At 39.4% G+C, this 17,394-nt stretch overlaps 1 long non-coding RNA gene across 1 annotated transcript in view; it reads right to left on the bottom strand.

Moving 5' to 3' along the window:
- Nucleotides 1-7,958: 7,958 nt before the first annotated feature.
- The window catches only part of LOC122165472, a 14,744-nt gene continuing 5,308 nt past the window's right edge, over nucleotides 7,959-17,394 (bottom strand). Inside the window, exons 2-3 of the long non-coding RNA XR_006170491.1 lie at nucleotides 9,632-9,819; nucleotides 7,959-8,085 (exon numbers count right to left, since the gene is read on the bottom strand). This is a non-coding gene — a long non-coding RNA (uncharacterized LOC122165472). The remainder of the gene's footprint in view (nucleotides 8,086-9,631; nucleotides 9,820-17,394) is intronic.

The raw sequence follows: 17,394 nt of genomic DNA on the forward strand, positions 1-17,394 counted from the left end.
TCTCTTTCTCTCTTTCTCTCTTTCTCTCTTTCTCTCTTTCTCTCTTTTTTTCCTGGATTCCTTTTCTGTCTGCATACCCTGATCCTTCATTTTGTTCTCCCTTGTTACTTCACTCTTGATTGACTGTCAAGTTAGAGATGGGAAAAAGGAACTATCTTCGCAAATGTCAAAGAGTAGCTGCAAAAAGATACATATTTGCACAGTTTATGGGAAACGTTTTCAACTCAACACAGAATCCAAGGCACTGAGGTACAGAAAAGTAATTTAAGAAATCTTCCTCCTTTCCGTTCTGCAATCACTGAACTATCACTTGCTCAAGTACAGCACAAGGAGATGACTGAAACTTAAGGATGGGTCCAACTGCTTGGCTCTGTGTGAGTGCAAATAATGAAAGCCAAGTTGCATATTTTGGAAGGTGAGTCATGGCTATAATTGACTCGACTAGACCAATAAATTGCACATGGTCTAAGGAAGCTTTTCTCACTGTCAGGAAATTCCCCTTTACTTGTGGCACCCCTTCAGTAGGACCACTAAGACTTGCAATGATCGGAGGGTTTGAGCTGGGTGTGTATCATCTTTGAGTCTGAATCAAGCAAAATATCATGAACTGCAGGTAAGAAGTACTATGGTTAGTATTTCGGTGCCAGGAAGTGACGGTATTGTTCCACGGATCATTACCCCACTCTTCTCTCAAGAGCCCTTTTTAACACCCATCTCAGATAAAAATACAAGGCTTGCAACATCCAAAGGTAGAACTGTTTGTGTCTGACTTGCAACCAGCTTGTCTTGAGGATCATTATTTTTGGGTGCTTTTAAGGAGAAGGTGGTTGTTCTTTCAGGTAGTCTGTTGCCAGGACTCCTCCAAGTCTGTAGGGACCAGGCACAGTTTCACAGTTTTGCAGCATTTGGAAATCCAGCATGGTAGGCAGCAACTATGAAGGCACTAACTTCTAGGAGGAGTGGTACATTCCATCTATGGTGATTCAGTAAGGAATAAAGTGGAAAAAATGTTATGTTCTGAAAGTGAAAGGTGCATTTTTTGCTTGAGTATGTACACAATAGGAAGCAGTGAAGGAGGAAATTCCGGATACAGTACAATAAGCACAAAACAGCTGTGCCCCCAGCAATTCAATCAGCCCTCTGTAGCAAACCCCTTGAAGCTGTCACACAGAGGAAGTACCAAAATTAGAGCAAAAGAAAATGAAGGAGCATCCAGCATCTACTTTCCTTCTGACATTTGTTTCTGTGCAGTGATCATTTTATGATCTCCTTAATTCTAGAGTTCATTTATCCAGCAAAGCAGAACAAATCACTTGCTCTTCAGTCAAGGTCAGTCTTTTTACTTTGTAAATAAAGCTCTGCTCTGTTGTCTGACATTAAATATTCTATCAGATAGACTGTACTTGAACTGAGTATTCTTTCAGTAAGGCAAACCCCAGAATATTAGCTGTAATTTTAATTTGAAGTACATGTTCTGTAATAAGGGCAGGAGCACTTTTGTCCCTAACAAGTAGATAGTTAAAAAAAAGAAAGGAAGAAAGTAAACGTTCTCTGAGATTTAAAAACCTGGTCCAAGGCATCAAACAGACGAAAAATGTTACTATAAATTTCTTGGCAGAATCTGTAATAAAAATTTAATTTTCCTTTTGTCCTAATGACGAAAAATGATTGTGTACAAGAATACTTGTAGATTCAGGAGTCAGAGTTTTGTTTGGGTCATAAAATACCCACTGAAATCTGCTGTGATTGCTAACCAAGGTTCTTCAGAAACTTTTTCCTTCTGTTTGTACAAACTGTTTCTTGTACAAGTAGTATGCTTTCTAGTGGAAACTCAAAAGGTTCTAGAGTTTGCAGGCTTAATGCTTGCTCCTATCCATGAAATCTTGAATATAAAAAAATCAGTTGCTCAAGAATTTATGAAAAGTGGAAGAAGTGATGCAAGTACAGCTGCAGGAAATTCGTTTTATAATTTGAATGGCTGCTCGAGGAGATTTTTTAATAATAACCACCTAGTTTTCATGGGGACATTTTCATCATTCTCATTCCTCATTCTGTATTTCTGAACATCCATCTGATACTCTGTTACAAGTACTTGTTATATCATTTAAATGAAGCAGAACCATTCATATTCCTTATTTCCACCTCAAGATTTGCCTATTTTGATTCTGAAAAGCTCATACACTTCTGCTAGTCGATCTTTTCAAAGCGTTGTGTGAAGATGTTCAGTAAATCCCAAGTACGCCTTACTACTCTGATAACACCATCCATCATCGTTTTCCCTCTGATGTAAATCTTCTCTTGTCTCTGTTTGCACTTGGTACCAGAAGGAGCTTTGAGAAGGTGACCCGCATGACTCTTGTCTTAACTTATCTGCTGTGGTCCCAGAAGTGATTCATGATCATATCAAATCCATCTCCCTGGTGTTGTTTTGTCCTTAAGACTTCGGCAATTGCAGAGATTGGCTAGAGACTCCAATCAACCATCTGGTGTCTGCCAACTGTACTGTCTAGCCAGGTTACACTGAACGCAAAGAGAAATGTGCGTTGTATTTGGATCCTTAATATGCATATTGTTTCCCATGGAACAAATAGAATATTAACGGGTTGCAACACCACAGAACTGGAGTGGCAATAGAAGAAAAGCCCTGATGTAAAGAGAATATATCAAGTCGGCTCTAAAGTTTGTCTGAATGGAAATGCTAGTATAATATATGCTGCAGCTCTGTACTGGCAAGGGTTGGATTTAGTGAGTGATGTGAGTTTTTTCATCAGTTCTTCCTGCAATTTTATGAGGTGGTTTTAATTGTAGTTTGCCTCTTATAAGCGATTAGAATGTTGTAAAGGCAGATTATTTTTTTTCTCTAAATTCTACTTGTCCTCTAAATAATAAAAAGGAAATATTAGGAGCATGAAGAACTCATTATGTATATTTTGCCAACTATTTTTTTCTGAACAGACTGCATCAGTCAGTGCTTAGCTATAGACTGCTTTATTCTGTGTGTTCTGAGGTTAATCTTTCCTCCGAGATCTCTCTTCTTTTTTCCCTTCTCCTCTCCCAAGGATACCACCCAACTGGAAATACAGATACTTTTGCCATGTTTGGTTTTACCACTTCACTGCCATGTGAAAAGTCCTGTAAGTGATAAACCTTTAGTAACAAGCTTCTTACTCGGCTGGTTTCTTTCTACCGTGGCAAGTTTTATCACAGGCTTACACGATCAGAACAGCCAAGTACCTTACGTGGATGCGTGGGAAATTTATTTTCATAGGTGGCAGCACTACCTGCCTCAGTCTGAAGTGCCTCTAGACAGAGGGCACTAGAAGCAGTGGGCACTACAAGCAGATCACCTCCAGCATGTCAGCACCTCAGTTTCCCATCACTGAACACCAGCAGCAGTCAGTGCATTCTTGAAAAAATTTTAATGTTACCGCTTGCTCCTGAGTGAACAGCACCAGCTATTCATGTTCAGATTTAATGGCTGACGTTGCACAGGGGCTTGAAAGCCAGTAAAATGGTGTGGAAATTTTAACATTGTCGCTGACTGTAATGAAAGCAAAATCTTCCATTGTATGTACTCTTTCACTCTTATAACCTAGAGCAGCCAATCTGGGACAACCATCTTGCAGGAGACGAGAAGCTCTCCTACCTGTTTGTCTTAAGCCAAGTAAGAAAGCCAGACTGGTGCTGGTCAGGCTGTGCAAGTTGGTTTCAGGGGTACATCATCACCCTGTCCCCTGTCTTCTCCTTCTCCTGAGGATATCAGAATGGCTGGCTCTGGGGGATTTTCCAGCATAGCCACCCGAGTTCTGCACCCCCTGGGAAGCCGAAATAGCAAAAAAGGAGCAAGATTAAACAATTTCTCATGTAAGTATGGTGGGAAACTCAGAAACGTTTGCTTTTTCATTTGATATCATGCAACATTCCCTTTAGGACGTACAGACACAGACTGATATGGAAGTTTTGTATTGATTCTTGTTTTGCTTACTGAGTTTTCTTGCCTGTTTTAAGGAAAAATGCCTGCAGTGAAACCTAGCTAGAAAGCAAAAGCGAACTAAGATTTTTAACTGAGTACACAACACCTTAAGAAATCAAAATGTTAGCTCCTGAGTGCAGGATCCTGTTGGGATTGCTTATCGGACCTTATCATTTACTAAATTTAAACAGGGCTGTCCATGTACCTCGTGCTTCTAGGGCACAAATTTGTTCAAAAGTAAAACCCTGAACAACCACAGCAGCAATGCTGCTAGGTCCTGGGGAGGCAGCTCAGGCTATATTTACTACATACCATCTGCACAGAGCCCTGGGAGACATCATGTTCCACACTGCCTGCCTGTACTACAGACAGCTTTTCTGATATGTAAACCATCACTTATCTTGTCTTTGATTCCCTCCGTGTGACCTTTTGTGGATCATGGCAATATAACATCCTTGCTGTGGCAAGCTCTGAGACTGTCTGAGGACAGGCCTCATAAAGCCTGCCTTTAACATTAATCGATCACTTTATTATGGAAGTAAATCAAAGCACTTAAACTCAGGTCTTCTGGGAGTTGAAGGTCAAACCAGGAAAAACAAACTTTATTCTGGGATGGAAGCAGAAAACTCCTTTCTGACCTTTCCATCTGTTCCTTGCCTTAGGGACGTGCCAAAAACTCGTGCTGTACTTACCTTTGGGGGAACAAGGGTGACATGGGTGTGCAAGAAGGGGCCATCTGAGCTGCTGCTCCACAGCCTGCTCCGCCCCAGGAGATGCTGATGCTCAGGTGTGCCCCTTCCCCAGGTACTCTGTGTCCACAGGATAAAAAACCTCTACTAGGCAGGCACGTGGGAAGTTGCAAAGATGTGTCCCTTCCCCAGCTGGAAATGGGATGGGAGAGCAGGAATGGTGCACAGGAGAGATACTCCCTCAGTGAGCCAAGGGCACATGGAGCAGATTCTGAGTTATGTGCCTCAGTTTTTCCCAGCCAGAATAAGGAATACTGCTTTTCCACTTTTTGAAATACTGCATTTTTTTTTCATGTTTTGTTTGCACTGCTTTCTTTAAAGAACAGAATCCTCAGCCCCAGCTTGCTTTTAGCCTTGCACCCATCAAGACCTACCATTTGAGACTGAAGTGTCTCCTTGAACTGTTTTGCTTTACCTTGCCTTGGATTTTTCAGTGCTTCACAAACACAGAGGCACACCCACATGACATAGAGGGTGTTGGTCAGTAATGAGCTTTCTAGTCAGGGGAACCTGCCAGTTTAATTTGTTTCTTTGTAAGTCAGCCATTTTTTAAACAGAAACTTGCTGACATAGTAACACGAGTGTAGGAGCTGCTTAACAACTATTTATAGTCTTTAGCATGCCAGTCGCTTTGTGGAGCGCATGAAGATATTGTCCCTGTCATGAACTGTCTGAAATTTAAACTTAAACCTGAACTGACGTGAAGGAGTATTGCTGGGAGCAGGCAGGGTGAGGAGAGGCAAAGGTTACCAAGTAAGATGATGCCACTGATCAGCTATGGAATGTTCTTATCTTAGCATCTCAATTAAAAACAAAGTAACTAAGCTTGTTTTAATGGGATTAGTGCAATGGTTGACTCATAGTACCACTCAAGGAAAAGGTGTTCAAGAAGGAAGTGATTCCCAGCTCTGGGAAGCAAGAAACTGGAATTTATGTAAAAAATGAGAAATAGGCTGCTGCACCCGAAACTGTGGATGGAGTGAGAAACATGGGGAAATACATGATAGAGAAATGAGACAGAAAATCCAGCAGAGAAGAATAATACAGAATATATGTATCTATTGCATCTATTAATGGAAGACCGAGGAAGGAAAAAGAGCACTGTCAGCTTGAAATATAATCCATTTTGTGGAGTTATGTTTTCCTATTTTTAAGTGATTTCATCTCTTTTTCTTTTATGCAATGAATCATCTGAAAAGAGCAGAGAAAGCTGACTGCACTATTAATTAGAAAGAAATTGAATTATAAAGTGCTATCAAGTACACAGCACTAAACCCTAGAATAAGTATACATATTTCCACATCTCTGTCAATTACAGCAGTATTAACAGCATTACCAGTAGCTAACAAAAATCAGAAAAAAAACATTTTCAGTATCACAGTGACCCTGGGAAAGGGAGTTGACTCAAATGTGGCATGATGCAACCAGACCATGTGAGAAAGGTCGTTTTTCTGAAGAACTCTCTGAAATGTTGCCAGATTGATTGAATAAGCATGCTGTGGGTTGCCAGGTTCAAGAGCAAGACTACATGAGTGTTCCCAGAGTGATAACTATCACTGCAGCTATGGGCACAAAAGAAAACTGTAGCTGTCCAATAAAGTACAAGTCCTTAGTTGGGGTTGCCACCGATGGAGCCATTCACAGCAGTAGAGATGGACTCCTATCCGGCAGCTCAGCATAGGAAATGTGGAGTCCACTGAAAATAAAGCAGGGATCCAGCTCTGAGACAAGCACAGCAGAATGTTTTGGCTTCATTTTTCCCCTCAGTTATGGCAGGAGCATTAAACTGAACCTGCATGATGTGATTGGGCCCCATATCTCTTAAAAAGATTTCTGGTTTGGCTTGGACAGGCAGCATCCAGATCCTGAAAGATCTCAAACTCTGGAAACACACAATTAAATGGGAAATATTTATAGCAATATTTCCTGGTGTTTTCTAATACTTTATGGGTCAAGGAAAATGTGTGCTGAATATTTTTGTATTGCCATCCAACAAGCAACCACAAAGTCCAGGGTCCAAGTAAAAGACAAAAATTATGAAAGATTTTCCCTAAACTGTCTGAAGACTCAGCAAAAGGTCCTGATGAGTTTTGCATGTTTTGAGCATTTTGAATGAAAACTTGACTTCTTGTTTCATCCCAGCAGATTTGTAGCAGTCAGTCAGTGTTGGATTGCTTCCCTGAATATTTGCATGTGTATGTAAATAATTCCAATAATTTCCCTGGACACTAATTCCAACTAATAGTTTGTTTCTGACTATAATGTATCTCTCTCTGAACATCCCATACATGCTATTTCAGCATGTAAAATACACATATTTTTTAATCTTCTCACAGACAGAATAAGAAGACATTTCAGTCAGGATTCCCATCTGGAACAATGCTCTCTACCTCCAGGATATGAATACATCTCTCTACCTGGCTGATCTGAAGCCTCACTCAGCATTCAATGCATGATTTGCTCCTAATGTGGCAGCTGTGCAAGATGTAGAGTAATTCTACCTTACCACTCATAGACCCCAGATCTCGATTTCCCCCAAAGTACTTGAGACCAAAACCTGAACTTCCCAGTACGTCTGCTGAAAGTTCTTTTCCCCTGTGTTTGCATCAAAGTGTTCAACTGTGCTTGAGGCCAGCACTCCCAAGAATATTTACAAACTTTACAAAGCTGACCTGTGGCAAAAAATCCCCTCCAGGTGCTGAAGAATTCACTGACACACCTTTGCTTCATGAGCACATCCATGTCAGACACCATTTTGTCAGAATGCCCCTCTGCTGCCATCCATCACATGGCAACAACTTGTAGTGGAATATTGGTGGGAAGGTTCAACCCCTACTGCCGTACCACCAACATCTACCTCTGACTGTGTGGGCCAACATAATGAAATAGGAGGCAGTACTTTCAAAACCGCCTCAATGCTAGCACTTTAAATTGGAAAAACTAAGCTTAAAGATTGGCTTTCATATTGGCAGTGTGTAATGACGATGCTTGCAAATGGACCTGCTCGTACACCTATGTACTGTAGCTCCATTGGAATAAAATATAGCCAGGAGGGCTATTTTCATGATATACTGCATTCATAATCAATTTTTATATAATCTGTTTCTCTTCTTAAGAAAAAGAACCTTTCAGAAAACTTAAAATGCCATTGTTTAATGAAAAATATAGAATAACTAACTTGGCAAATGTTGTATGTAAAATTTCAACAGAAACCATAAATTATATTAAATGCCCAATAAAAATGTTCAATCAAAAGCTCATTTTAAGATACATTGTTAATGAACTGCATGAAATGATGCTTAATCAAAACCCGACACCTTGTAGAGGAGAAGGATTCCACAGGACCTCCGGAGCACTATTGTTCTGAACGAAAGATAATGAGAGAACACTGTAATTAATAATCTGTACTCCCCTGGCAATCTCCGGGGAATTCCAATTTCTAAATGAACTGCACTGTTTTTCAAGAAAGCAGAAATTATGCTGCCTGATACCATTAATGCCTTGAATTTGATCAAACATTAAGACATCATTTGTCAGGCAGATTCTCTTTTCTCTGAAATTTCAATGGTTCCTCTGTTCAGAGTCACTGTGTGAAAAAGAGATTTTCCCTGTAAAAGTTGATTTTGCAAAAGCAACATGACATCTTATAGTTCTGTAATTCTCAAATTAGATAAAATAAGTTAAAGAAAACATCTGTGAAGAGTTCTTCACCATACCAGTATCTGTGAGAGGAATAGTGTGGGAATATTGGTTTCTTAGTTGGTCCCCTTTCAATTGTGCATATAATAGTCACCATATATAAATTTCTAAATTTTCGTAGACCAAGACATGTTGCGTTGTGGTTGATGCCCTGTCCCTGGAGACTTCCAAGGCAAGGCTGGATAAGGCCTTGGGCAACCTGATCTAGCTGTGGTGTCCCTGTTCATCGCAGGGGATTTGGACTAAATGGCCTTCAGATGTCTCTTCCAACTCTAAGGATTCTATGATTCTGTGATTCTAAGATAGAAAACGTACTCTACCTAGAAGAGTAGGAGCCAGGGGAAAGTACTACTCTAAGATTCAACATAAGCAAGCAGTGTGCGCTTGCAGCCCAGAAGGCCAACTGTATCCTGAGTTGAATCAAGAGAAGTGTGACCAGCAGGTCAAGGGAGGTGGTTCTGCCCCTCTACTTTGCTCTTGTGAGTTCTGGGACTGGAGGAGGGTAGATTTATACTAGATACTAGGAAGAAATTATTTGCAGTCAGTGTAGTGAGACTCTGGAACAGGTTGCTCAGTGGAGTTGTGGATGCCTCCTCCCTGAAAGCATTCAAGGCCAGGATGGATGAGGCTGTGAGCAACCTGGTTTAGAGGAGGGCTTCCCTACCTATAGCAGCGGAGTTATAACTAGATAATCTTACAGGTCCCGTCCAACCCAAATCATTCTATGACTCTATGATTCTATGACTACAAGATCAGTGTACAAAATTGCTTGAAAATTCCTGATTACAGTCAGCACTGATAGTTGTAAATACATAGTTTCAAATTCAGTTCTGAGTATATTATTTTCCCCTTAAATCTTCCTTCTTCTGAGAAACTTGGAAACATTCATTTTCTAGCATTGCAATTTTTCAAAACAGTCAAAAGCTGCTATTTTTATTAATCATGATATTCATTTTAGCATAAAGATGGGTTTACTGAATGGTAGAGGAAGATGTAGTCTCCTTTCTCTTCAGTACTGCTCCCATCCTAAGCTGTACTCCCATTCACTCAGCCCAAGACACTTAGACTTAAAAGAATGCAAACACCCCATCGCTAACAAGCATTTCCTAATAGGAAAATCAAGTTACTTTTCGCTTGTGATGTCCTAAGAACCATGAACTCCAGAAATAAGCTGGGGTTAGGTTTAGCAGCATGTTGGTGCTTTGGGTACCTCGCAGAAGCCTTTTGCTTTAGGGTCCTGGCATGTCCATGGTCACGTCCATGCTCCTGCTCCTTTATTACTGGCAGCACTCCATCCCCTCAGGCACATTGGAGGAGCAGTCCCACGTTCATGCCAGCTGATGGGGTGCGAGGTGGGAGAGCCCCATGGAACAGACATTATGCTGGAGACTTCCACGTCTGCCAGCATTATGAAAACGCATGCAAAAAAAAAAAAAAAAAAAGATTTATATTAAAGACAGTTAGATGTGAAATGTTCCTACTATGAAAAGCTGCTTTTAATACAGTTTCTACTGGACTGGAGACAGATGTACTGAAATGAGCAAAACAGGCCGATCAGAGAGGCTGCCCAGGGTATTGTATGGCTGCACAGGGCAGCCCTCTGCATGCAGGAGGATCTGTGCCTTGGTGTGGAGAAATAGTTTGGATTATAAAGGTTAGAGAAGGACAGTGGGATGTAGCTTTTGCTGACAGAGGCATTACTATGCCAACAGTATGCAACATCTCATTCTCCTTGTTTCCAGTGACAGGAACAGCACACAGGGCCTTGTTCCTGAGGAGACCGGTATGGGGCTGATGCAGATGGAGGAGCTGCTTTCTCCTCTATTGCTGAAGCAATATGGGGCCAAGCCCAGCTCTCAGCCCCACAGGAAAATGTTGCTGGTTCCTCCGTGTTCCTGCCAGGGGATCATTCCTTCAGGTAATGGAGCACTTGTTTCACAGCAGAATGGGGGCTTGAGAAGGAAACACATGTGGAAATTCAGGAAATAGAGAAAAAGTCAAAGAATCAGCACACAGCTGATCTTTTTTGTTTTATGATAATGTGTTTTTTGTTTTTTGTTTCCCTTTGTTTATGTTGCTTATAAATGAGTACGTCCACACAGAGAAATGTGAAGAATTTAAACATGTAGCCAACACGAGACACCAAAATATGCCTGTTGGTGGGAAGGAGAACACTAGATTGAATTATAGAATCATAGAATCCTTAAGGTTGGATAGACTACTAAGATCACCTAGTCCAACCATCAGCCCATGCATGTGACCATTCTAGACCAAGTATGTCCCCAGAGCCACATTTACGCTTTACTTGAACACCTCCAGCAATGACGATTCCACCATTCTCTCATACCTCAAAACTGTTCTTTGGCAAGAAGGCCAACTTTCTGCTCTGTTCAGCTGTGAGATTTTCAGGTCTTTCCTTCGGTTTCCCATATAGTAAATTGGTCCCATTGTTATCTTTATTCCTTAAATATCCAATATAATTACTCTTTATAGGCAAACAGTGTTCTTCCCAACTAATCATTTAAATGGATTTTCAATTTTTTGTCTTTTACAGTAATGCACATCACTATACTTATTTTTCAATTTCGGATATGATCTGTGTTCCTCTTCCATTTTTAACCTTTATTTGTGATTTTTTTTCCATACCTTGCAGCATCTTATAAAATATAAAATAAAAATTGTAATGAAACTTTCAGAGGTTTCTTTTCCTTGTGGATTTTAGGAGATGCAGCACTGTGCTGAACTTCCAGTCTGCATTTTATTTCTTCCAAGAAGGTGCGAAGAATAACAATAAGCAGCTGCCTGCCTTTGTAGGCTGACAAATGTAACATGCTCAAAGGTCCTCTCACCTCAGTTTTGAGTCACAACTTGATTTCTCTGGGGAAGAGGTGTGGACATTATGGTATTTTGTCATTCTTCTTTGAATATGAACATTCTCTAAAAATTTATGTAAATACACGCTGCTCGTACAGACTTAACTGATCATTTAAGTGAACCAAAAGATCTTGCATTTTGACTGCAATGATTTGTTGTTGCCAACATAGCCCCACATTGCTGTGCTGTGCTTTTTTTTTAGGAAAAATGTACTGCATTTTGGTGTTTGCGGTTGTCTGGGCCTCTGCAGTGATTTCATGACATGCTTTCTCATCTGTCTTGTTCCACTCCCTTTTTCCTGCCCATCAAGATCTTCATTACAACATTCTTTCTCTTAGTCATGTTCATTTCTTTTAGGTGACATGAGCTACTTACACCAACCAGGGAGCTTAACAAGATATGATCAGAAAATTCTGGTTCTAAGCAGTTCTGTGCCTCTTCCTCGATTGCGCAATATGGCTGCTTAGGGTTAACTGCTCCTTACAGGTACCAGCACAAACAAAGCAAAACCTAGCAGTGAGCACAGCTGTACAGTCACCTAGCAGCATGTAGGGTACTGTCCTCCATGGAAGGAATGGCTCTACAAGTGAAGGATTTATGTCTTTCACTTATCAAGTGAGTGGAATCAAGGGTAAAAAGGGAAATAGTACTGTCTGATCTCGGGTGAAGTACAGGAGGATATTTGGAAGCATATAGTAGTTGAAGAGAAAAAATAGCTGATTACAGATTATTAATAGGTTGTTTCATTCTGGTATTACTATTAATAGACCTACTATTCTTGTCGTCCCAAAGGTAATCTTAGTTTTCAAAAGCAAACCAGTCTTTAAGAGTGTAACATCTGAATGTACTTACACAATGGTTTGGAAAAGAACTGATATTACTAGGTGAGCTTTGTGCTTTTACTGATACATGTGAAATGCTGGGCATGGGGGACACATTCCATGAAAGTTTATGAGTCAGTCATGTAAAAATTCCATTTGAATTTAATCGAGGTTCAAATGAAGTAGATTTAAATAAACCAGTTAAAACACACAGAATGGCACACAACTCCACTCCAAATAAATGTCTAAACAGAAGAAAACACTTCACTGAGTCTTCATGTAGATTACAAAAAAAAAAATAAAAATCTAATGCCAAAAGCTAACAGACAATGAAGCTGGGAGCAAAAGGAAGAAGCACTAGAAAGTATGTGAAATGACAAAACACAGATGAATGCCTAAAAAGTCTGAGAAGATGTAAATCTGCAGATCTCGGAGAGTCAACATGATGGGCTCAGGGTCACAGTACAGAAGGAATGATGCAGTGGATGTCTGATGCTGCATGAATAGAAATATTATTAGGTTCAGCTAAAATGCACACTGTGTTTACAAAAGTTACTAGGGAGAAATGACACTGGGATAAATATTAGTTGATATTTAGTGCACATGTTATTTTAATATCCATAAAAATATTTGAACAGGTGAAGCTATTCAAGCTTATCACAGTCATTGTCTGAAAGCTGGCCTCCTTTTGCAGCTTAGTCACAAATGTGCAAGATGTGCATGTGCATTAAAGAAGATAAAATATTTACAATTCTAAATTGCAGATACAAAGTTCCACTGCAGCTTGCTTTCAAACCGTGCCTGAGTCTTAAATTGATCGTGTAGATATTAAGACTGGGAACCATCTGACTTCCAGAGCTACCAGCATGCATTAAGCCAGAAGATATAATGGAAGCATACAGATTCATTTCATAAAGCCCAGCAGTTTCCTGGGGGATATAAGATTAAAGTGAATCCTCCACTATGATCACTATGAAATACTCCTCTTGCACTAAGACAGATTGACTAGCAATACTGCTTGAGACTAAAAAACAGACAAAAGCTCCATGCTAAATATAGAAAAAGGAATGCACAAGAGAGCTGTAGCTACGTGTAAGTTCATGATATCTGAAAATGGTCCTTGAGCAAAAATATTATATGGCTGTATCAGATTGTATATACATTCATATATGCAGTGTAAGTTCTACTAAATATTGAAGTCGAAGCATCTAAGTATAGCTCTATTTTGATACTCAGTGTATTAAATTCTTAAATCTTATTGTTGGTCTATATTCTATTTTTTCTTTGCCTGAACTTTCCCAAGGACACCATGTCTTAGAGACATTCATGGCAATGCTGCCACTTATGCTGGACCCCAACACCATTGCTCTAGCTAGCTCACATTCCTTCATCAGGTGATAGCACCATTCAGTACTCCTATTTTTCCACAGATCCATACTTGTACACATTCACTGTTTTCCTTTATGATATTCTAATCAGACTGAGCTTTTAGATCTATCATATTATTTACAAGGCCAAGCTGAGCCCTATCGTACAGTACTAGTCACCATCACCTCCGTGAAGCTCCTGCAGAAGGATCATGCCTGCAAGTAAGTGAAATCCCGGACCAAAAGTACATGTTTATAAAAATACAGATTAATAGAGAATTCATCTACATAAGGGGAATGGACGGGACTCTAAGCAATCTGATCTAGCTGTAGGTGTCCCTGTTCATTGCAGGAGAGTTGGACTAGGTGACCTTTAAGGGTCCCTTCCAACTCAAATGATTCTGTGATTCTACAAAATGGGTCCAAGAGGGCAGTCAGCAGTTGATACAAACAGACTTCTAATTCTCGTGAAAGCATGCTGTACGATAGAAGTATGCCAGGATATTTCTGCTGTCCTTTCGTCAGTAAATTACGCCTGGATTTTAAATAAAATTTCATTAAATTTGGCAGAGTAATGTCCGGTCCCCTGAGAATGATGATATGTTTATGGAAATAGTGCAATGGAGATAACAGCAATGGAGAGAATCAAAGATTCAGGGACAGATATGCCAGCTGCTGGCACCTGAAACAGACTATGGAAGAGCATAATAATACAGAAGAAGCACTTGAGGTAGGCATTGAATTTAGTATAATAAAAGGTTATATTACGTAATATAACTAAGGGTTTAATCTAAACCAGATCACGAGTTGTGACTTTCTAGATATTTTCTTCAGGTATGAATTAAAAAAATGTTTGTGTACATTGCATTTTCACATGGGACTGTTGTCTCAAATCTGTGCTGGTCCTAAACAGAGGAAGGATGGATAACAAATTTATCTGCACAGATGAAAGATTGGTTGGTTCTATGTTCACTTAACGATCATGGACGAGTACAAATCAGATTTAAATTACAAGTTCATTTGAATCCACCTGTTTCAGATTGTCTTTCACGAATCTTTGTCTTCAGATTAAATAAGATTTGACTCAAAATTTTTTTTGTTTTCAATCCACAAGAGAAATGAAAAAGCAGAGGAAAACTCTGTTATCACTTTGTGTTGCTTGTACTCTAAAGCCACCTGAAGGCTTGAATATATGAATATTTGCTCTGAAATTGACATTAGATGTTCCTGTTGAAAGGTAAAGTGTAGTATGGTGACATATTAACAGAGCACAGTCTAAAACCTGTCTTAACTGTAAATTCAAGAGGATCTGCTCTCTGAAGCCGGCCCTGAGCTCCTGAATCTGTGATAATTTGGACCCTCTGTTGGAAGTGGGGAGAAGAGAGGTCACAGGTAGGGGGAAGGTGCAGTGAAATCGCTACCAGTGTTGTCACTGGCACCAGTGTAGCTCTGTCAGTTGCGCTTAGCTGAATGTGAGCTGAGAAACAGCTCCCTGCTGTGGGACTTTTCCTTTTAGAAGTAAGCTGCTCCTTCCTTGTTTCTGCTAGTCAGACGGGCTGTCCTTCTGGACTGCTATGGAGAATGGAAATTGGGGAATGCAACGTATCAATTTTTTTATAAGTCAGTGTTTATGGTGTTGATTTCAGTAATAACAAATATCACATCAGAACACCACCATTTGCTTTTCATTCCTTTTATAAGACACAGAATCTTCTGTACTCTTTGCGACAAAGGCAGTGATTAGTCTTTCTACTTCTGCTGCTGCGTAACTGTGTGATGTTTTTATTATTCAGTCAAGAATTTGTTCCTTTACCAGAGTCCAAAAAATGTGCTATCAGGAAACAAGGTTTCTACCTCTGCACTTACAAATATACTACACACTTTTTTTTAATGATTCTTTTTTTCCTATTCTTTAATGTTGTCCCAAAAGGTGTCTCCTTCACTGTTACCGCGGAAATGCATGTGCTGCTCTTGAACTTCTCATTATGACCTTTCATACAAAGACCTTCAAGATTTTAAGAGAAAAGAATATGAAAGTCTGTTATTCAAAATAATCTCATTTCAGTGGGTCTTCTTCCTGTAGCCAGTCTGGGTGCATTGAGTGTGTTTTGCAGGTGCATTCTTGCTGACCTTGAATATAGCAAATTGGTATAAATGACAGTCAGACCCTTCTGCTGCTGTCATTATGGGTTCTTTGTTATACTGCAGGAGTCACATTAGCATTACACTGAAGAGTACAGTATTGCAGGTGAAAGAGAAAACTGAACCTCATGGATATTACAGAGTAACAGCTTTGGCTCAGACTCCTGAGGCACTGAGCCAAGTGATAACAAAATGTATGTTAAATTAAATACACACACACACACAAAAAAAAGAATCCTCCTACATTAGCATTAAGGACTTGACTTACACTCCTAAAGAAAAAATGTTCCTTAGGTACGTCTGCAGCTGTCTGAGTTTGGAATTAAAGCAACACAGTGTACCTGATCTTTAAAAAAAATGACAGTGGCTTTGCTTTGTTTGGTGGTGTTTAGTGGTTTTGTTTGTTTGGTTTTGTTTTTTCATTATTTTGGTTTTAATTTAGAAAGTTTGCAAACTTTCATACAGTAGATATGGTTTTAAACCATTTCAACAGACAGTAGATTTTGGTTTTAAAGTTTCATTTTTTTTTATTATAAGATCTTTTTTTCTTTTAGACAGGAAATATTAAGGGGCCAACTTACGATGATTGTTGTAACCCAATTCAGCAGATCTTGTAGCTGGTCCCATCAATCCAGGAACCTTAAGGAAGCTCAGTTTTTCCAGATACTTCCAAGGAGGACATGCTAGAAGACAACTTCCATAAAACCTTCTCACAGAGTTGTACAAGCTGCACTAATTTCCAGCACTGTACATATTCACTTCAGACTTTATTTTTACAGTAAGCACTACCATTTTCCAATTAATAGTGTCTTTCTTAGTCATATGATTAATCATTAAACCTCAACAATGAGTTTCTGTTTTAAAAGTCACAGAGGTCAAGTTGTTAAGTGTAAACTAGTCCCCTGAAAAAAAAAAAAGACAGGACTTACATGAGCAAACCCCACAGGATCAGGCTTCTTGCCACAAAACTGAATTGTTTATTAGGTCTTTTTTCCTTTTTAACCAGGCACATGTATACAGCATGAGTAATCTAGATAACAAGGTTTGACTTGCAGTTTAATAAAGGCTGCTGTGGATTTCTTCCTCTCCTACAAAAGGCAGAATGATGAAAATACTGAATGAATTGATATCAATTCACACTGCAGGTGATGGTGAAGGAGAGGGACTTTAAGTCATTTTTCACCCACAGGAATAGAAAAGCAAAAGCAAATGGAGTATGATCAAATTCTAAACATGATTTAAAAAATATATATATTCTTAACTTCTTTTTTATTAGTTACCAGATCCTGTGAACCATTACATATGCCACAGAAACGAGTCAGGCAAGATGTTTGCTTGCAATTAAAATGATAAAGAAACATTGAAATAAAGACCTAGTTCAATAAAATGCATAAAAGTGAGAATGCAATACACATGTACAGACAGGAAAAAATGTGAACATGTTTGAAAGACATGAGGCATGAGACAAAGGGGACACTAAGAAACCTGAATTCTGTTGATGACCTGGATGATGTGCGTGTACAAAAATGCTTACCTATTGACCTCGCTTACAGAAATTGTGCATTAACCTTATGGAAAATGATCCTAGCTATAATTGAAATTGTTACATACCCTGGGAGACATAAGTGCTCACGAGGCTTCCTTTGTTTATTTCTTATTAATTGAGTTCTAAGAAGAAATGTATACTACTACTAATAATAATAATAAACAAAGCAGCAAACAGATAGGAAGTAACATGAAGACAGATGAATTAAAAAAAAAAAATCAAG

Source organism: Centrocercus urophasianus, unplaced genomic scaffold (assembly GCF_019232065.1).
Source record: "Centrocercus urophasianus isolate 14NV4802_14NV808 unplaced genomic scaffold, USGS_Curo_1.0 seq_3, whole genome shotgun sequence".
Taxonomy (NCBI): Eukaryota; Metazoa; Chordata; class Aves; order Galliformes; family Phasianidae; genus Centrocercus; species Centrocercus urophasianus.